Source organism: Bos taurus, chromosome 2 (assembly GCF_002263795.3).
Source record: "Bos taurus isolate L1 Dominette 01449 registration number 42190680 breed Hereford chromosome 2, ARS-UCD2.0, whole genome shotgun sequence".
In the NCBI taxonomy this organism is placed as follows: domain Eukaryota; kingdom Metazoa; phylum Chordata; class Mammalia; order Artiodactyla; family Bovidae; genus Bos; species Bos taurus.
The window spans coordinates 84,285,152-84,306,289 of NC_037329.1; the positions used below are offsets into that span (position 1 = coordinate 84,285,152).

A 21,138-nucleotide genomic window follows, 5' to 3' on the forward strand; every position below is an offset into this window, starting at 1 on the left:
CTGCTCAATTCAGGGAGTTTGGAATGTATCAAGCTGTAATGACCAAACTTTTGGGGTCTTTTGAATAGTGATGGGTTGACAGGAAGTATGAATGAATGAATAAAGATGCTTTCATCTTTAAGGAACATAAGACCTGTCAAAAGGCATTTAAACAATAAGGGAAATTATGACTTCACATAAGAATTCTAGAGATAGGACAAAAGTTGAATACAGTAGAAGGTTCAACAATGTTTAATAATTCAGTGATTTAATAATAACATCACTTTGCCCAGATGTTTTCCATCTTTCCATTTTCCAAATTCAGTGTGTTGTTTGTCTTTGTAAGCAGATTATTGCTAGACTTCCCATGTAGATAAAAAGTCCTAAGGCAGAAAGAGGAAATCTCTACTTCCACATGTCTTACTGGAAGGAAAAACCTATCTCAGAGGCCCTTTTGGCTTATTGACCAGAATTATGTCACATACCTATTCCAGAACATACTGGTAAATGAAATGGAATATCACATTGACTTAAGTCAGCAGTGTTTTATGAAACCCGAGAGCCCAGTGATTCTTTCAGGAAGTTCACAAGGTTAAAATTGGTTTCCCTAATAAATGCTAAGGTGTTTCCTGCCTTTTTCACTCCACTGATAGTGAAAAACAGCAATGGTGGGTAATACTCCTGGTTGCTTAGCACAAATCAAAGCCTGTGATATCAACATGTATTAGTAGTCATTGTATTCTTTACTGCCAGGCTCTCACATAAAGTTTGTTGTTTTCTGGTCCATACTGAAGTGCTTTTGTTATTTCCAGTCTCATATTGTATGATTTAAGTTGTGAGCTTAAATGGCTGCTTTTTTCATGGAACGCTTAAAAAAAAAAACAAACAAAAAAACCAACCTAAAAGACTGACAAACAAAGTATGGTTATTCAGACATGGGTGTTTTGCTGACATTTTTCTTGAAAATGAACAAAGGGAGCCTGTCACTTCAAGGAAAACAACTGACAATATTTGTTGCAAATGATAAAATTCAAGGTTTCAGGTGAAAATTACGATGCTGGATAACTCATATCCACCACTGTGGACTTGACAGCTTCCCAGTACTCAAATATATTTTCTAATGATATTTATAGTAGTATTAACAGAAATGATTTTTTGATATGGTGTGATGAAATATGTCAGCATTTGAAAGATCTTCATAACTCAGTAAATCAGTATTTTCCCAATGATCACCGCATGTTATAAAATTACTCATGGGTGATTCAAAGACCAAAACAGACTAAAAGATTTAAGGGTAACTGAGCATAAAATTTTATTGATCTGTTTCAGATTCTGTGTTGTAACTAACTTTTGAGGAACAAACATTTTTTGAGTTTGGGTGTAGTATCAAAGAATATCCAAAAGTATCTGAAGAGGCTATTAAAATACTTTTTTTCAACTATTTATTTGTATGAAGCTGGATTTTCTTAATGCACTCCAACCAAACAACAGAGTGAATGCAGAAGCAGATATGAGAATCTACTTTTCCTATAAGCCAGATTTCTTAATTTTTTATCTTGAAAAATATATTTTCCCCAAAATGTCAGTTATATTAATATATAACAGGTTTATTATTTTTATTTTATAATTAATATCTTTAAGGTTTTTGACTTTTAGTTTCTAAACTGGTACATACTGATAGATGTGACTCATGTGAACAAATGTACGTTGTAATCTTCAGTACTTTTAAGAGTATAAAAAGTTACTGAAACCCCAACATTTGAAAACCACCTGGTTTAGTCCAGGGTTTTACCATTTGGGCCCTGGTAGATGATTTTATGTTGTCTCAATAAAATCTGGATTCTATTGACAGGATGGTTAATGGCTTCATTAGAAATCAGTGATCTGGCTACACTTGAAGCTGAAGGAGAATTTTTCCAGTGCCATCCACAAACTATGACTTGTCTTTGGGAAATGTTGGCAAAAGGTTCTCAGGTCTCAGGGACAGAGACCCCATACTGCAGTGCTCCTGGACTGCCAGATTCTAGGGGAACTCTTTCTTGAAAAGCCGCACACAGAAAATAGAGATGGTTAGTTGCCTTTCATGTCCATTGGGGATCAGCCTTAGTCTCTGGTCTGGCTCTCAAAAGCAGTGGTGTTCTTTGGTTCCAAGCTGGGGATGTTTCTTTCTTTCCCAGGGAACATAAAAAAATAACATCTCATATCACTGTCTCATCACAGGACTGGCAATCTCAGCTGTCCATGGACTCACCTCTAGGTTCTGCAAGTCAGCCAAGGCTATTTTGATTGTTAAATTGGTAATTAACTGGGAAGATCAATGCAGTAGAAATAGAAAGTGAAAGTGAAGTCGCTCAGTCGTGTCTGACTCTGCGACTTCATGGACTGTACCTACTAGGCTCCTCCATCTATGGGATTTTCCAGGCAAGATTACTGGAGTGGGTTGCCATTTCCTTCTCCAAGGGATTGTCCCAACCCAGGGATCGAACCTGGGTCTCCTGCATTACAGGCAGACTTTTTACTGTCTGAGTCACAAGGGGGCTTACTATCTGGGAAGATCAATGCAGTAGAAACAGAACTAAACAATATTCATATGAAATTGGAGAGGAAATGACCTGTTTATTGTTTAGTTGCTCAGTCATGTCAGACTGTTACCTGCCAGGCTCCTCTGTCCCTGGTATTTTCCAGGCAAAAATACTGAAATGTTGCCATTTCCTTCTCCATATTACATGACTGGACAATTATAATTCTCTTAATTGTGATTGAGAACAAAATAAGAGTCACAGAATTAAGGTTTAAAACAAGGGCTTCTTCTTTGAACATACTTATATTGATATCCCTGAAAGTCAGTAGGTAGATATGTCTGTTAGGTAGGTGAACTATGGTTTGGCTTTTTAACAGTTTATTTATTTTTATTTTATTTTTGGTTGCTCTGGGTCTTTCATTGCTGTGTGCTGGCTTTCTCCAGTTGCAGACAGCTGGGGCTGCTGTCTAGGCGTGGTGCATGTGTTTCTCACTGATTGGCTGCTCTTGTTTCAGAGCACAGGCTCTAGGTGCATGGGCTTCAGTAGTTGTGGCACACAAGCTTAGTTGCTCCGTGGTATGTGGGATCTTCCCAGACCAGGGACCAAACATGTGTCCCCTGCGTTGACAGGTAGATTCTTATCCACTGTGCTACCAGGGACGTCCTGGTCTGACTTGTAAAAGAGAGATTAGGCTTGGAATACAGATCTTGGAATGTTCATCGTGAAAGTCATAGTTGAAGTTGTTGGAACTGGTAAGATTTCTTTCCCCGTGAGAGATAAAGTGATAAGACGAGGCAGTCAAAGGTAGAAATGTAGGAAATGTCAGGAAATGGGAAGAATAATCCACTATTAAAGACTGGAAAAGAGTGCTATTCAGGAAGAGAATAAAGAGAAGTATTAGTGAAGAGGCTAAAGAAGAGAGAGTTTACACTAGGTAATTATCCTACAGTACAGGATGATTATGAAAAGGCAATATTTTGCAAGTAACAAATAGATGATGACTTTTAAAACATCTGTTTTTAATACTTTTAGGTACATAGAAATGTAGTAGATACCACAGGGAGTTCTTACATAGCCAACATCTAGCTTTTCCTATTAACATCTTACTTTGGTTATGATGATCTATTTGCTGCAACTGATGAACCAGAAGTGATGCACTGTTAATAACTAAAGTCCATAGTTTATTCAGATTTCCTTAGTTTTTACCCAATGTCTTTTTTTTTTTGTCATGGTTGTTGTTTCAGAATCCCACCCAGGTTATCACATTATAGTCATCATATATTCTTAGGTTCCTCTTGGTTTTGACAGTTTCTCAAATTTTCCATGTTTTTGATGATAATAACAGTTTTCAGGAATATTGGCCAGGTATTTTGTAGAATGGTCCTATGTTTCTCCCATGATTTTGGCTGGGGTTATGGAGTTTTTAGGAAGGAAGATCACAGAGGGAATGTGCTATTTTATTTATTTATTTATTGGTTGCCCTGTGTGGCATGTGAGATCTTAGTTCCCTAGCCCAGAAATTGAACCCACACCCCCTGCCTTGAAGTCTTAACCACTGGACTATTTGCAAAGTCCTGGGAAAGTGCCATTTTAATCACTTTCTTTCAAAGGTACATACTATTCGCATGATTTATCAGTGTTGGTGTTTTTGATCAGCTGGCTGTGTTAGTGTTTGTTAGATTTCCCCGCTATGAAGTTACTCTCCCAGCTTCTCTTCATACTGTCCTCTTTAAAAGGAAGTCATTATGCATAACCCACAACTAAGATGAGGAGACCCCCTTCTTGAAAACAGAGGATCATATAAATAATTTGCAATTATTTTACATGAGATATTTGTTTATTCTCCCTCGTTTTAAAATATATCTAATTATCTATTTATATCCATATGGATTCCTGGATACTTATTTCATATTTTTACATGTAATCCAAAACTGTATTTATTTTGTTGTTCAAATTGTTCCAGCCTTGGCCATTAAGATCTCTTTCAGTGACTCCTATGTCTCTTTTATATATTCCAGTTCAGTGGTGACTTGAGTTAGCCGTTTCATCCGCATGGTGAACACAGGCATGAAAAATCTCAAAGTTTTAAACAAAACAAAACAAAACCCAGAGTGATCTAATTGGATGAACACTGAAGAGTCACTTAAATTTTATATCTGATGAGACTGAGAAAATAGTTATGATCTGTTCTTACTACTTTTATATTTAGAGCCCTCCCTTGTGACTCAGCTGGTAAAGAACCCACCTGCAATGCAGGAGACCTGGCTTCAATCTCTGGGTTGGGAATATCCCCTGGAGAAGGAAGAGGCTACCCACTCCAGTATTCTGGCCTAGAGAATTCCATGGACTATATAGTTTTTATATTTGCTATCTGCTAACTTTTCCTTTTAACAGAGAGTAATGTGGTAAATGTTAATTATAATGTGAGTATGCCAGAATTTTTGATGTATTCAAAACTTCTCTGTGAATGCCAGCAGTGCGAGATTACAGAGAAAAATCATTTGATTTTAGGTCTTACTTAAATTCCTCCAAAGACTTGATCATCAGAAATGGTATAAAAATGTTTTCCAATGAATAGGTAATTTTTCTCACAATGAACATCTAGCAGTAAAGCAGTTTAAAAATATTTAGAAGACAAAAGTTGTGTTCATTTTGTTCTCTGATCATTTGAATTAACTGATGACATTTAAAATTTTTACTAGAGTCAAGAGAGGCTTGGGGATGCTGTTTGATAGGGTGTGTAGACAAATTAAGGATAAAGTTAGAGTATTAGCCTATTACTCTTTCCCCACATACTATTAGCCATGTTTCATGGAAGTCATTTTCTACAGCCATTCCACTAGTATTTACTCCATATCTACTTTGAACCAAGTAATGTGCTAGAAACTAAGGATACCGCATTGAACAAGCCACAGTCCTGCTAACAAGCAATTGGAGTGCATAGGAGACAAAGATTGGGGTAGACAAGTAAACCACAAGTGCGGTACATTGCAAGCTATGTGCTGTTCATGCAAGCGTGTAGGAAGTACAGCTAACCCAGAACTGATTTGGGAAGGAAAAGGGGCAAAAAATTTCAAGTGTGTGTCATTGCTAAAGGACAAGTGGGAGGTAATCAGATGAAAGAAGGGAAAGGGGTACAGAGGAGAGGGGACACTTTAAGCAAGGAAAAGTGTAACTTTTAAGGGAGTAACAAGTCTTTCAGTTTGGCTGGATTATAGAGTTCTAGAAGTATAATGTGAAGCACCTATGTGATTTAAACATTTTTAGAAGTCACATTAAGAAAATAAAAGGAATCAGGTAAAAAATTTTAACAATATTTTATTTAGCCCAATGTTTTAAAAAATTGTATCATCTCAGCAATGTAACCAATATGGAAAATTATCAATAACACATTTTTACTTTTTTTTGGTACAATGTTTGAGAAATCTAATAGATGAATTACACTTAAAGCACATTTCAAATTGGACTAACCACATTTCAAGTGCTCACAGTCATATGTGGCTAGGGGCTACTATGTTGGACAGTATAGTTTTAGGGTGAAGTAATAGATAAATCTTCAGAGATAATGTGAAAGGGTGGTGTGAGGCTTTGAAAAGTTTTTGCCTGGGAGTGGTCTGATTGAGTTAGTGATGATTCCCATTTTCACTGTGGAGGATGGATCAGAGGTGGGCTTGAAAAGATGCCAACTAGTTTTAGGCTACTAGTCTAGCTGTAGGGGAGTGACTTGGATGTACTGAAAAGTAGGAGTCAAGAGTCATAAGGAGGATTTCTCTGGTGGTCCAGTGGTTAAGACCCCACCTTTCAATACAGGCAGCGTGGGTTCTATCCCTGGTTGGGTGACTAAGATCCCACATGCCTTGTGATGAGGCCAAGAAAAAATGTTATAAGGAGAGAATGAATTGAGAGAGGAGGCAAGAATGACTATTTCACTACTACTTTTTTTCCCCCCTTCTGGGAGTGAAGTAGAAAACTATGGGGGAAACAAGGGAAGAATGGCAGGATTGGGAGACAGTGTGTTCAATTTAGGACATCTTAAATTAGAGTTGCCTGAGATATCAAGTAGAATCTTTATATCTGAAAACAAGGAGACAGATGTCATCAACATATAGATAGTAACTGAAGCCATGGGATTGGATAAAATAATCTAGGTTGAGTGGGTAAAACAGTAATTCTCAGCCCTGATTTCTTAGTAAGAATTACCTGAGAGGTGATTTAAAATACAGATTTTGAGTTTCGTTCCCAAGATGCTGGTTCACTAGGGTAAGGGTGGTAAATTGCACTTTTCATAAGAATCCTTGTAGTCTCCGATGCTGATACAAGTCATCCTTAGAACTCTCCTTCACAAACACTGGTGTAGAATGATAATTAAGAGGACCCAGAAGAAATTGCTTACATGTGTGGGACTTTAGAGAAAAGAAGACCATGAAGAAGATAGGAAAGGAGTCTCTAGCAAGTTGATAAACTATCAGAAGTGTGCTGTCTTCTGTTAACATGAACGGGGAGGATTCTTACCTGAAGGGGAACAAAGCTGATGGTGGGACAACTAGACAGGTTTCTGACTTGTTGGGCAGTCAGTCTGGTAGAAAGGTACCACCTCTCTGGTTACTTTTCATGCTCTGTGTCCTGAGCAAGTCTTCCTCACCTATCATCAGATCCATCAAATTTCCTGAGTATTTGTAGGAGGAAGGGTTTTAAACTGCCTGAAAAGGAGCAGAGAAATGAAACAATACAGTTAAAAGTGAGCACTAGAGTGAGCAACTAAGGTGGCATTTGGGTAACCTGCTAGTGGTGAAAGCTCAATTTCAGTAGGTGAGTTGAGAAAGTGGGCTGAATGAGTTTGGAAAAAAAACAAAAAACACAACATTTTAAGAATCTTGGCTATGAAAGGAAGGAAAGAGAAGTCAGAATGTATAAATATCCACTGTTTACTCACAAAATAATAAGAAATACATGCCCTTCTTCTGAAATACATGCCCTTGTTTCATTTGTGTTGTGTGGATTGATTTGATACCGTAAATCTCCATTCATCTTTCATAGAAGATAGTTATTAAATAATATTATTTTGCTTATACATTAAAGTCAGCAAAATGATATTTGGTCATTCTATCACCTTTTATACAAATTGTTGGAATGGATAAATCATTTTGCAGAATAATTATTAATGGTTTGAAAGAAGTGCCAACTTATCGTAGGTTGGGGTTGGATGAGGGAGACAAGAAAGAAGAAACCAGAAACTTGAACTTGAATTTCTCAGTCTCCTTCTTACCTGTCCTCTACATGTCAATCGTGTTTCACTGGCAGAACTTGCCTCATCAGCCCCAAACTGGTAAGATTCTGTCATTCTTAACCATGGTTAGTCCACAAGTCAATTCACCTGGCGCCAATAAAGACAAGCTCACCAGAGCTTCATTGTTAAAGTAATTTGGGGTTAGCTGCTACACGTCCTCTCTAACTCTTAACACAATTCCCACTACCAGTTTAATCTAGAAGTGACTGATTATAATCACCAAACTTTTCCATTAACAATGCTGTTAAATTGTTATTTAAATTTAACAGTTTAAATAGTGCACAAATGTAGTAAATACTTAAACGATGCCCTTTGCTTCCAGTATGGAATGCTAGAAAGCATAAAAATTCAAATGAAATATAAATAGGAGTACTAGAGTTTTGTTCTAAATACAGCTGAAAGTTTAAGTTAGATGCAAATTAGTTATTTTTTGTTTGTTTCCTTCGAAGAGGGTGGGTCTATTTTAGAATGGAGCCAAATAATTTGAAAGTCACATCTGCATCACTTTCAAGACATGCCCAGTTTGCCCCACAAATGACCAGTCTATTTGATTAAAAAAACAAGTGTTAGGCACAGGCATGACTGCATCATATTGGCTGATGTCTTTACTGATCCATTTTGGTTATCTCAGAATTGCTCCAGCTCTAAGGCTATTGTTAGTTTTTGAACTTCTTATTTAAAATAGGGAAAAAATACAGACTAATTCTGAAAACTTGTACTTAAAGAGCTCTACATTTATAAAATTATCAATGTGCCTATTTGGTCCAATTACTGGAACATTATAGACACTAGGTATATTTGGTTAATTTGCATTTATTACAGTGCTTCATATTTTACTGTTATTATGGAATTTTTAAAACACAAAACTAGAGAAAATAGATTGAGTACCCATATAACCATCAACCCCTTCAACAATTTATACAGAAATAACCTTGCATCATCTGTACTCTCACTGGATTATTTTAAAGCAAAACTCAGACAATCTTATTTCATCTATTAATTCTCTTCTATTCCTCTAAAAGAGAAGAATTCTTTTTTTAGGCCCAATTTTATTACCATACATTTAAAAATTAATAATATTTCCTTATTATCAAACGTTCCATCAGTATTAAAAATTTCCTAGTTGTCTCATACTTCATTTTACAACTGAATTCTTCAAATTAGGAACAAAACAGGCTCCCATGTTGAAATGCTATATGTTGAATACTTTGGTTATAACTTCAACAGTCTAAAATGTCACATGATCCATACCTTCTAAGGGGTTATCTCCTCAGTAACTTGCCATATCATGTAAAGAATTTATAAAATCTATAAAGATTTTGATTAATTTATTGACTACCTTTTTATAAATAAATTTATTCTCAGGATTTTTTTTTTTGTCTTTGGGAAGAATTAAAAAAAAAAAAAAATCCACTAAAGTATTAATGGCCAGTCAGAGTTGGCTTCATCATGGCCATGCAACCTGTACAATCACATGGGACACCATGCTAAGAAGGGTCTGTGCTTGGTATATTGCTCTGTTGTTGCCATCTTGAAATTCTTAATAGTTTGGATCAAGGGGTCCCACATTTTCATTCTTCACTGGGCCCTAGAAAGCGGTCCTGCTGGCAGTATAAAGACTAGAAAACACATGTTGTTGTTGTCTAGTTGCTAAGTTGTGTCTGACTCTTTCGCACATGGACTGTAGCCCACCAGGCTCCTCTGTCCATGGGATTTCCCAGGCAAGAACACTGGAATGTGTTGTCATTTCCTTCTCCAGGGGATCTTCTGGACCCAGGGATCGAACCTATATCTCCTGCCTTGGCCGGCAGGTTCTTTACTGCTGAGCCACCAGAGAAGCCCAAAACACACATGATTCCCAGTTAATGTCTCAAATGAGTTAATAATTATTAGTCTACCTAAATCTCCTACCTATACCTAGAAAAAGAATATTAAAATCTAACTAGGATTCAAATTACTGACCAAAGCAACTTTTGATCAAACCGGTCTTTTTTTGAACAGTCTTTTTTTTTTTTAACCCATGCAAAACATGGGAATGGGTTTAAGAATACTTTTTCCCATATTTATTATTTGTTTGTTGACCATCAATAATGTAACTTTGGAATATTAGTGTCAGCACATAGTAAACACTATACTGTAACTGCTTGTTATAATTATGATTAATAATTATTATCATTTAGTATTGCATTATTTAGTATTTTGGCTCAGCATAGCTTCTAGATAAGAAGATTTGAAATGCTTCAAAGACAGTCTTTGACAGATACTAAATTAGGAACATAATTGCAAAGAGATTATTTTCTAAGTGATGGTTGGGTACATGCATGCTAAATCACTTTAGTTGTGTCTGACTCTTTGCAACCTTATGGACTATAGCCTGCCATGCTCCTCTGCCCATGGGGATTCTCCAGGCAAGAAAGTTGGAGTGGGTTGCTATGCAATCCTCCAGGGGATCTTTCTCACTCAGGCATCAAACTCGTGTCTCATGCGGCTCCTGCATTGCAGGGGGATCGTTTACTGCTAAGCCACCAGGGAAGCCCAAGTGATGGTATAGTTTTCCAATTTGGGTCTCATTTCACAAGCACAAATACCATCTGGCCTGACACAGGCAATCAAGCTCTCTGAACCAATTTAATATTACACATATGGATTTCCAAACTTAGGCTTTCTAACTTCTTTCAACCTTTATTAAAAGTTACAGTGGACACAGTTACATGTTGGATCTAGTACCTAATTTGGAGGAGCCAATGTCTAGGATGTAGGGTATCATCTAGTCTTTGAATTGACTGGCTAGTTCTCCAGGGGTTTCATAGAGCAAAGCAAGTTGGAAATTTTTATGATTCTGTTGATACCTAATTTCTATTTCCTACTCCCTTATGCCTGTACAATTATAAAAAGGAAAATTAGGCCATAGAATACAATACAGGTGATTTATAACATCTCTTTTTGATGATAGCAAAGGTGCAAATATTTCCCAAATGTGCTCCCTATAATAATAAATATAGGAATAATAAATAATAAAACACCTTAATAAAAATGTGTAGAGGAAAAATCCCAAATATCTCTGCTACAAAGCTTGGTTATTTTGCAATCAGTATCATCTGGAATGGTCAGATACATTCTACTTACATTTCTAACATTGCTCACGAATCAGGTATTTTAAAAAATGTAAGGAACTGGGAAACATACAGGAAGAGAGGCTCATGCTAAAATCATAATCAAAAGTAGTTACTGTTTGATGTAAATTCTAGAAAGTTTAAGTAAAGACTAATGCACACACGTGATTCTCTGAAAAGATAATGTATAATGTTTGTTGTGGACTCTCTCCACCCTAAGAACTTAAAAGGCTTTCCTCAGAGCACACATTCCTGGTCTCTCTGGAAACACCCCACACATAAGGTAGAACAGGAGACACGTGATTTTGGTATTCTTCATGCAGAATCCTCAGTTTACTTGTGCCTCCAATGAGGCAGAGTGAGTGTGAGTGAAGGGGATTTTGTTTGGAACTTGTATAAAGCTAGGAGTGCCATTTAGCATTTTTGCAGCCATAGCAACCCATATTATCGCGAACACAGCCCTTATCACTCTGTACTGTAATTGTCTTTTCAATTACCTCCCTGACTGGGCTGTAAGCAACTTTAGGTAAAGAATCATATTTTCTTTGCCCTAATTTTCCAGCTATGTAGTGGCCTGCACATCAAAGGAGCACAAACTTTTACCTGTAAATAGTTTCATCCCTTAAAATTTGCCTTTTTTCCCCAAGGTAGACTTGCAGAGGAGGTAGATTCATCTAAATTCAAGGACTGAAATGAACCTTTAATCCCCTAACTGAATTTTAGTTTAAATCTGCTGGGATATATTTGCCTGCACTTGACCAGTTCTTCATTGATTACCACATTAATAACTCATATATATATGACTGTGATCAAAGTTATTAACATACACCTGATTCTGCCTAATTTTTAATGACTTAACTAGCATAAATAAATACTTGAACAATTACATCAAGTCACCATAAAGACGGGAAAGCTTTCATCTAAATGTATAACCAAATTGGCTAATTAACATTTTAATTTAAGAGACTGGAATAATCTCCCTGGGAATTGATTCAAGCTAGTCAAGCTCAAAGATAAATCAAATGTTCACATTATAAGTATCTTTAAATGTTTTTATTCTCTATTCCATTTACAATTTTCATTGACCTGTTACATTTACAGCCTGGAAAACTACCACTTTATGGTTCTACTATTTTTTTTTTTTAATTACCAAATTTTGCAGAGAAAGTATGGAGATATTCTCAGAAAAATTGGGACCTGCACATAGTATCTAGATAAGAATAAAGTAATGTAAGGATAACCTCCAGAGCCAGACTATCTGGATTGGGCTTGTGGCTCCAACCCCTTGCTAACTACCTCAGTTTTCTTTATCCATGAAATGGGCATAATAATATCTACCTTGCAGGGCTGTCATAGGAATAAAATTAGTTACCATATTCACAGTACAGAAATGGCACCTGGCACATTTTAAACCATATATCTTCATGTGTTTAGGGTGGGAAAAAAAACTGAAATCTAACTGTTTAGAGAAAGCAACCATCATTGTAACTGGAATGAAACTTGAATGTAATGAAATCATTAGAGGCTATAAGTGAGATTTACAAGGAAAAGGTGAAGCATAGTAGGTTGCCAACTACTGAGTATGCCAGAATCATTCCTCACAAAGTATTAGGAAGTTTCAAAAACTTGTAAAGATGTATGCTGGTAAGAAGAGGTGATTTATGGGATTCTATGAAGAATGCAAAAGTGGCTTATTCTAATAAAAGTAAAATATGATTTGAGCTTTACTTAGAAACAGTGCAAAAATTTTCATAAATCGCTACAAGTTTGTTTTGACAATTCATTTACTGACTTCCCGAATATTTAGAATTTTGCTGCTTTCTTGCTGTCAGATTCTTAATAAATAAAGGTAAGCAATATTTGTTAAGATAAACCAAGTGTATCTTGGCTTTAAAAGGTGTATTTGATTATTTTTATAAATGTCATTAGTGGAATGAGTCCCATTATTAATTATTTGGAAGCCCTAGGCAAGATTTGAAATTTGCTCTCATATGATGACATTTTAAAATGAATTTAAAAATGACTTTATTAATTTAACTGGTTACATACATGAACTTGCTTTTAAACATATTTACATGGTCAGTTCAGTTCAGTTCAGTCGCTCAGTCGTGTCCAACTCTTTGCGACCCCATGAATTGCAGCACGCCAGGCCTCCCTGTCCATCACCATCTCCCGGAGTTCACTCAAACTCACATCCATCGAGTTGGTGATGCCATCCAGCCATCTCATCCTCTGTCATCCCCTTCTCCTCCTGCCCCCAATCCCTCCCAGCATCAGAGTCTTTTCCAATGAGTCAACTCTTCGCATGAGGTGGCCAAAGTACTGGAGTTTCAGCTTTAGTATCATTCCTTCCAAAGAACACCCAGGACTGATCTCCTTTATGACGGACTGGTTGGGTCTCCTTGCAGTCCAAGGGACTCTCAAGAGTCTTCTCCAACATCACAGTTCAAAAGCATCAATTCTTTGGTGCTCAGTTTTCTTCACATTCCAACTCTCACATCCATACATGACCACTGGAAAAACCATAGCCTTGACTAGATGGACCCTTGGTAACTTACTGTTAATTCATTTCCATGTTGATAATTTGTATTAAATTGAACCGTGAAGTGAAGTGAAGTCGCTCAGTTGTATCCGACTCTTTGCAACCCCATGGACTCTAGCCTACCAGGCTCCTCTGTCCATGGGATTTTCCAGGCAATAGTACTGGAGTGGATTGCCATTTCCTTCTCCAGGGGACCTTCCCAACCCAGGTATCGAACCCAGGTCTCCCGCATTGTAGACAGACGCTTTACCATCTGATCCACCAGGGAAGTCCTTGAAGAACTTGAAACTGATTTTATTGAATTAGCTTACCAGCTTAAAATGATCTCACTTGCCAGGCATGTCAATCAAATTGAACCATTCAGTTCAGTTCAGTTGCTCAGTCGTGTGCGACTCTGCGACCCCATGAATCGCAGCACGCCAGGCCTCCCTGTCCATCAACAACTCCTGGAGTTCACTCAGACTCACGTCCACTGAGTCAGTGATGCCATCCAGCCATCTCATCCTCTGTCTTCCCCTTCTCCTCCTGCCACCAATCCCTCCCAGCATCAGAGTCTTTTCCAATGAGTCAACTCTTCGCATGAGGTGGCCAAAGTACTGGAGTTTCAGCTTTAGCATCATTCCTTTCAAAGAAATCCCAGGGCTGATCTCCTTCAGAATGGACTGGTTGGATCTCCTTGCAGTCCAAGGGACTCGCAAGAGTCTTCTCCAACACCACAGTTCAAAAGCATCAATTATTCGGTGCTCAGCCTTCTTCACAGTCCAACTCTCACATCCATACATGACCACAGGAAAAACCATAGCCTTGACTAGATGGACCTTTGTTGGCAAAGTAATGTCTCTGCTTTTCAATATGCTATCATAACTTTCCTTCCAAGGAGTAAGCATCTTTTAACTTCATGGCTGCAGTCACCACCTGCAGTGATTTTGCAGCCCCCCAAAATAAAGTCTGACACTATTTCCACTGTTTCCCCATCTATTTTCCATGAAGTGATGGGACCAGATGCCATGATCTTCGTTTTCTGAATGTTGAGCTTTAAGCCAACTTTTTCACTCTCCTCTTTCACTTTCATCAAGAGGCTTATTAGTTCCTCTTCACTTTCTGCCATAAGGGTGGTGTCATCTGCATATCTGAGGTTATTGATATTTCTCCCGGCAATCTTGATTCCAGCTTGTGCTTCTTCCAGTCCAGCGTTTCTCATGATGTACTCTGCATATAAGTTAAATAAGCAGGGTGACAATATACAGCTTTGACGTACTCCTTTCCCTATTTGGAACCAGTCTGTTGTTCCATGTCCAGTTCTAACTGTTGCTTCCTGACCTGCATATAGGTTTCTCAAGAGGCAGGTCAGGTGGTCTGGTATTCCCATCTCTTTCAGAATTTTCCACAGTTTATTGTGATCCACATAGTCAAAGGCTTTGACATAGTCAATAAAGCAGGAATAGATGTTTTTCTGGAACTCTCTTGCTTTTTCCATGATCCAGCAGATGTTGGCAATTTGATCTCTGGTTCCTCTGCCTTTTCTAAAACCAGCTTGGACATCAGGAAGTTCACAATTCACATATTGCTGAAGCCTGGCTTGGAGAATTTTGAGCATTACTTTACTAGCATGTGAGATGAGTGCAATTGTGGGTAGTTTGAGCTTGGGAGTGCTGTTAGCCAACTGGGGTGGGAAACCCATGGACAGTCCTCGGGGATCTCAGGGCTGCACAACTGGAGAGAGCAGCTCTACAAGACTGCCTTTTACATCTGAAGAAGTGATTCTTGGAGAAAAGACAACACAAGACCTGTCCTAGGAGCGGGGATCATGTTTCAGCAGCTAGGATGGTATCGGCCGTACGAACCTGCTTTTCCTAGCAAACTGGACAGACTTGTGTGTGGCCCCTTCCTCTCTGGTACTTTGCCTGCTGTATGAATGAAGATTGTATTCCTCTGGAAATATTTTACAGTCTAATATTGAGTGTAATTAAGAATATAATCATGTTATCAAAAATGGTATTTAACTCTGTTGTAGTTTCTTTAACATTCATGTGGATAAAAAGTCTATAATAAAAAAAATTGCTTTTTAAAAAAATATTACAGATTTACTGTAATATTAATGTGGCTATTTATGTTACATGATAAATATATATTCCTTTGGAATAAGAGTTAAGGTTTGGAAAGTTGATTTCCACTGTGCTCCTGGAATTTCAAGATGACTGTCTGTTGGCCTCTAGGTCTCCTTGGTTGGTACAAGGGGCTGCTTACCAAGCCTTCTGTTTTTCTTCTTTTTAGTATTCTGTGAGTGAGCAAGGTAGCTAGAAGCAAGATTGAGAAGTTGGCAGTATGTCTGTTTTTCCTCCTGTGCTTTTTATACCACACTACCCATAAGAATCTGGATAATCAAATTTCCTCCCTTCTTAAAAACTTTCTCTTCAGTACAGACCTTAAAAAGTATGTTCTCACTAGATAAGTAATAAAATGGTAGTAAACTTCCCTCAAAGTCTCTTTGGTTTCAAGGCCCAGGAACGAAGTTCTAAATGTGGAATTCCGGGGTTGGTGAGGACCATAGAGTAGGTTTGAGGGAGAAGCTTTTCCATCATTGTCACATGGTCAAATCTGTTATTGGCCTGATATCCTTGCTCTAGCACTGAGCTTCTTGCTTTTGTTTATTCTTCTGAGTGGGTCTTCCCCTTTCTCCTAGGCTAGGTCTCATTCCTATTTTGAAAGGATTTGTCACCGCAAATCAGAGGCTGAAATCAGAGGTTCTAAGCTTCTACATTATTGTCTTTCTCCCAGTAGGGATATCTAATGTTAAGGGTCTTTTGTTTGTATCACAGTGAATTAAAACTAAGGGATCTGGCAAGTCTATTGTTAGCATTATCTAGGCAAAGCATATAAAAGAAAAAAAAATTTTTAACCTAATTTTCTACCCTGGCTGGGTGAGTTGCTTGACTTGTCGTTTTGTTTCATTTCTCTAATCTATTTTTATTTCTGCAGAGAACTTGAAACTGATTTTATTGAATTAACCTACCAGCTTAAAATGATCTCACTTGCCAGGCATGTCAATCAAATGTGTTTCTCACTAGGGTGCCTTTCTCCCTGGTGCCTTTCCCTCTGCCTTTGTGTACCCTTTCAAAGTGGTGGGCTCTCTGGAAGAGGATGGCCTTCTCTATTTCATAAGTCCTGCTTTTTAGAAAGAGACACAGGGCTTCTGTGTTTCTCTCTGAGAATTTCCATGTAAGTTCTGAGGGTCTGTTTATCTTCACTTTAGGAATGGCAAGGCTTTAGATGAGATAGAGCCATAATTCCTCAAGGGATCAGAAAAAGATGACCCCACAGGCCTCAATTCCCATCCTGACCATAGCGTTGACATGTTTAGTGTCACAGAATGTTACAAGCCTTAAAGAACAAGGAGGGAAATATACCTTTTATATTTCTCTGGCTTTAGATCTAAAGCTGAAGCCTTAATTTCCAGGCTAAAATGTGGAGTCTCTAAAACTGAATAAGCAGTTGTTAATTTTGAGTCTAGATTTAGAACATATTCCTGAGATCTTCTTTTCCCAATTCCTTAACACCTATTCCTAGTACTTAGTGCTCTCCACATCAGGGCTATATACCAATATGATTTAGTCTTCCTTCTCAGGTATAAACTTGTCTGAACCAAACATTTTTGGTCATGTAAAAATCAGTTTAAACTGAATATGGATTTAAGGAGTTTATGTTATCTTTGATTATTACTAATTTTGATTCATGGAAAGAATTGTTGAGTTTGAAAGGCTTAATTTCTTAGAAGCACTCACATTTTTAATAAATTTAATTAAAGGCTCTTAATTTTGTTGTGTATGTTGTCAATTTTCTCCTCTACTAGAGGGGAAAAAAAGTTTTATGACAGATTTTCTTTATTCACAGCTAAAAATTGAGGTATGAAGCATGGTTCTTATTTTCTTTATTTATTGTAGCTGGTTCTTTTCTAACCCTCTGAGGTGCAAAAAAAGCCATTGGATTTATTATCTCTTGCTTCACAAAGGTAGATTGGTCATGCTTGAAATTTTAGATATGTGAAATAAAATTGTGACTGAAGCAAAGCAAATGAGGGTCAACCATTTACACACAATTCAATACTTTCTCTTCCCCCCACATATTGCAAATCATCTAAACTGTTTTTATAGTTCAGTTGAGCTTCTTTATGAATCAAATGAGATAACTGCAAAAAAAAAAGTCTGACCTTTCAGAAAGTTCCATGATTCTAACATATTAGAAATTCCTTTCCCTAAAACTGATATGAATATGCAACTGATTAAAATAAAACATTATAGTGATATTTTGCTGCACTTCTCATTGTTTACCTTAGCAGATGATTTTGAGTAAGCCTACACATCACTGTCTGAGATTGCTTTTCCCAACAGGGAAAGCAATATACTGGTTTGCAACTCAGTCATTTATCCTACATAGTAATTTTCCTCTAACTCCTGCCCTAATCAATATGCTGATACTTGAGCATATATGAATGTCTGAGTGAGATGATATTTAAAATATATAAAATTAATAGAGCATAAAGACTTACCAATTAAAATAGAAGTCTTTCTTAGCCAGGCATTAACTCTATAGTTTCTAAAATGTGGGACGTCTAGGGAATCCTGAGAGAAAGGGCTGGAATAGGGATGAGTATCATGGTGGAATTCAATTCAGCTGTAGCTGTTACTGAGTAACTTGTATATTTGGTCAACGGTCCTCTGTACCTGTGTGTACCAGCTGGATATTATTAGTCTTGTAAATACATAATTGGCAAAATCCATTGGATCATTGAAACAGCAAGAGAGTTCCAGAAAAACATCTACTTCTGCTTTATTGACTATGCCAAAGCCTTTGACTGTGTGGATCACAATAAACTGGGGAAAATCCTGAAAGAGATGAGAATACCAGACCACCTGACCTGCCTCTTGAGAAACCTATATGCAGGTCAGGAAGCAACAGTTCGAACTGGACATGGAACAACAGACTAGTTCCAAATAGGAAAAGGAGTAGGTCAAGGGTATACATTGTCACTCTGCTTATTTAATTCTATGCAGAGTTCAGTTCAGTTCAGTCGCTCAGTTGTATCCAACTCTTTTCAAGCCCATGAACTGCAGCATGCCAGGCCTCCCTGTCCATCACCAACTCCCAGAGTTTACCCAAACTCATGTTCATTGAGTTAGTGATGCCATCCAACCATCTCATCCTCTGTCGTCTCCTTCTCTTCCTGCCCTCAGTCTTTCCCAGCATCACAGTCTTTTCAAATGAGTCAGCTCTTCGCATCAGGTGGTGAAAGTATTGGAGTTTCAGCTTCAACATCAGTCCTTCCAATGAACACCCAGGACTGATCTCCTTTAGGGTGGACTGGTTGGATCTCCTTGCAGTCCAAGGGACTCTCAAGAGTCTTCTTCAACACCACAGTTCAAAAGCATCAATTCTTCGGTGCTCAGCTTTTTTTATAGTCCAACTTTCACATCCATATATGACCACAGGAAAAACCATAGCCTTGACTAGACGAACCTTTGTTGGCAAAGTAATGTCTCTGCTTTTTAATATGCTGTATAGGTTGGTCATAACTTCCTTCCAAGGAGTAAGCGTCTTTTAATTTCATGGCTGCAATCACCATCTGCAGTGATTTTGTAGCCAAAAAAAAAAAAAGTCAGCCACTGTTTCCACTGTTTCCCCGTCTATTTGCCATGAAGTGATGGGACCAGATGCCATGATCTTCGTTTTCTGAATGTTGAGTCTTAAGCCAACTTTTGCACTCTCCTCTTTCACTTTCATCAACAGGCTCTTTAGTTCTTCTTCGCTTTCTGCCATAAGGGTGGTGTCATCTGCATATCTGAGGTGATTGATATTTCTCCCAGCAATCTTGATTCCAGCTTGTGCTTCTTCCAGCCCAGTGTTTCTCATGATGTACTCTGCATAGAAGTTAGAGATAAGCAGGGTGACAATATACAGCCTTGACGTACCCCAGCAACCAGTCTGTTGTTCCATGTCCAGTTCTAACTGTTGCTTCCTGACCTGCATACAGGTTTCTCGAGAGGCAGGTCAGGTGGTCTGGTATTCCCATCTCTTTCAGAATTTTCCCCAGTTTATTGTGATCCACACAGTCAAAGGCTTTGGCATAGTCAATAAAGCAGAAATAGATGTTTTTCTGGAACTCTCTTGCTTTTTCGATGATCCAGGGATGTTGGCAATTTGATCTCTGGATCTTTTTAGAAAGCAGTGAAGGTGTAAGTACCTTAAAATATTAATATCAGGAATGTAAGTGCTCTACCTTATGGAAACTTAGGAGAAAGATATTGCATATACTTTAAAGTTCCTGAAATAATATGTTCAATAAAATAATTATAGCCTTAAAATATCAGGATAGATAATTTGGAAGCTTTTTATGCTCTGAACCCAAAAGAAGTACTCTATATTGCTTTTATGAAACCTAAAGACTTTTGTTCTGATTTTATAAACTCTAAAGACTTCGGAATAAATTTAGACCAATTCCTTTAATTTATCCATGAATCCGAGAACCATGGCCATTGCCTCCCACAGTTAGTGACAATGGTGAGACCTGAAGCTAGTACTCAGACTTGATCTCTTTAAACCTCAGGACTTCTCCCTTTCCCTAATAGCAACAGTGAAAACCTGCAGGAGTGAGGTGGTCAATGGGTTGGCTTTTTCAAAGAAACAAAGGGATATGAGAAGCTGAGTATCCTGGCAGTCAGTAGGCCTTTACTGAGCACCTAAAAGATACTGTTTATAGGGACACAAAACAAAAACAAAACAATCTTCCTCCATTAAATATACAGAATACCAGAATATGTAGTCCTAACTGGGTTTGGATCTCAACTCTCCTCCCTACCTGTTCAGTGGTCTTAGGCAAGTTACTCGTGTCTCAGTTTCCTGGGGCAGGATAATACCTACTTCTTTGTGTTATGAGGATGAAACTAATACACATGTAGAGCAAACAGGAAATACTTGCCACAGAGTAAATCTTGCTATTACTATTGATCATGGTTTTATGCACTCTGGTAGATATCAGTAAGGCATTCCTGTAACTCTCTGGCTGGATACAGAATCAGACACACCAGACAGAATAGATAAGTCTCACCATGAAGATCAAATGCCAAAAAGCAGGGTAATGGAGTAAAGGCAGCCACCTTTTAAGAAAGTACCGGCTGTGAATTGCTCCTGAAGAGGGGAGAAAACAATTCACATGTCAAGTATGGTGTGAGCAAATCAATGGGAGCAAGAATGAGCACATGATCAGGAGTCCTTGGAATTGCTTGGCTGAATCCGGAGGTTTTCCTATTGGGTGTTAAGAATAATCGATTAAGCAGTGGGAGGTAATGGAAGAGGTTAGAAAGTTGTCAGAAGCCTCGAGAATTCCTCTACGTGGGTGACAAGCTCTCTGGATTCAACTTTTTCTTTTAGGCTTGGAAGGCCCACAGGAAGTGCTCTTTAGAATAAACTGGGAGGTGGGGGTGGGAGAACTATGCAAAATACCTCGCATTTAGCACTAAATAGTATTAGTTCCTTTTTCCCCTCGGAGATTGAAAGGTTAGTTTAATAAAGGGGAAGGGTTAAATTAACGTAGATGTTTAACTCCTGTACAGATAAACATTTTAATTTATCAATCTGAAACCTGGCTGAAGCGTTTTCGTTCAGAGCTTCCCTTACTCCTCTGCCTCCCGCGGGCGGCAG

At 37.9% G+C, this 21,138-nt stretch overlaps 1 protein-coding gene across 2 annotated transcripts in view; it reads left to right on the forward strand.

Moving 5' to 3' along the window:
* The window catches only part of SLC39A10 (solute carrier family 39 member 10), a 162,581-nt gene that overhangs the window by 70,806 nt on the left and 70,637 nt on the right, over positions 1 to 21,138 (forward strand). The gene's annotated exons all lie outside the window — the stretch shown is intronic.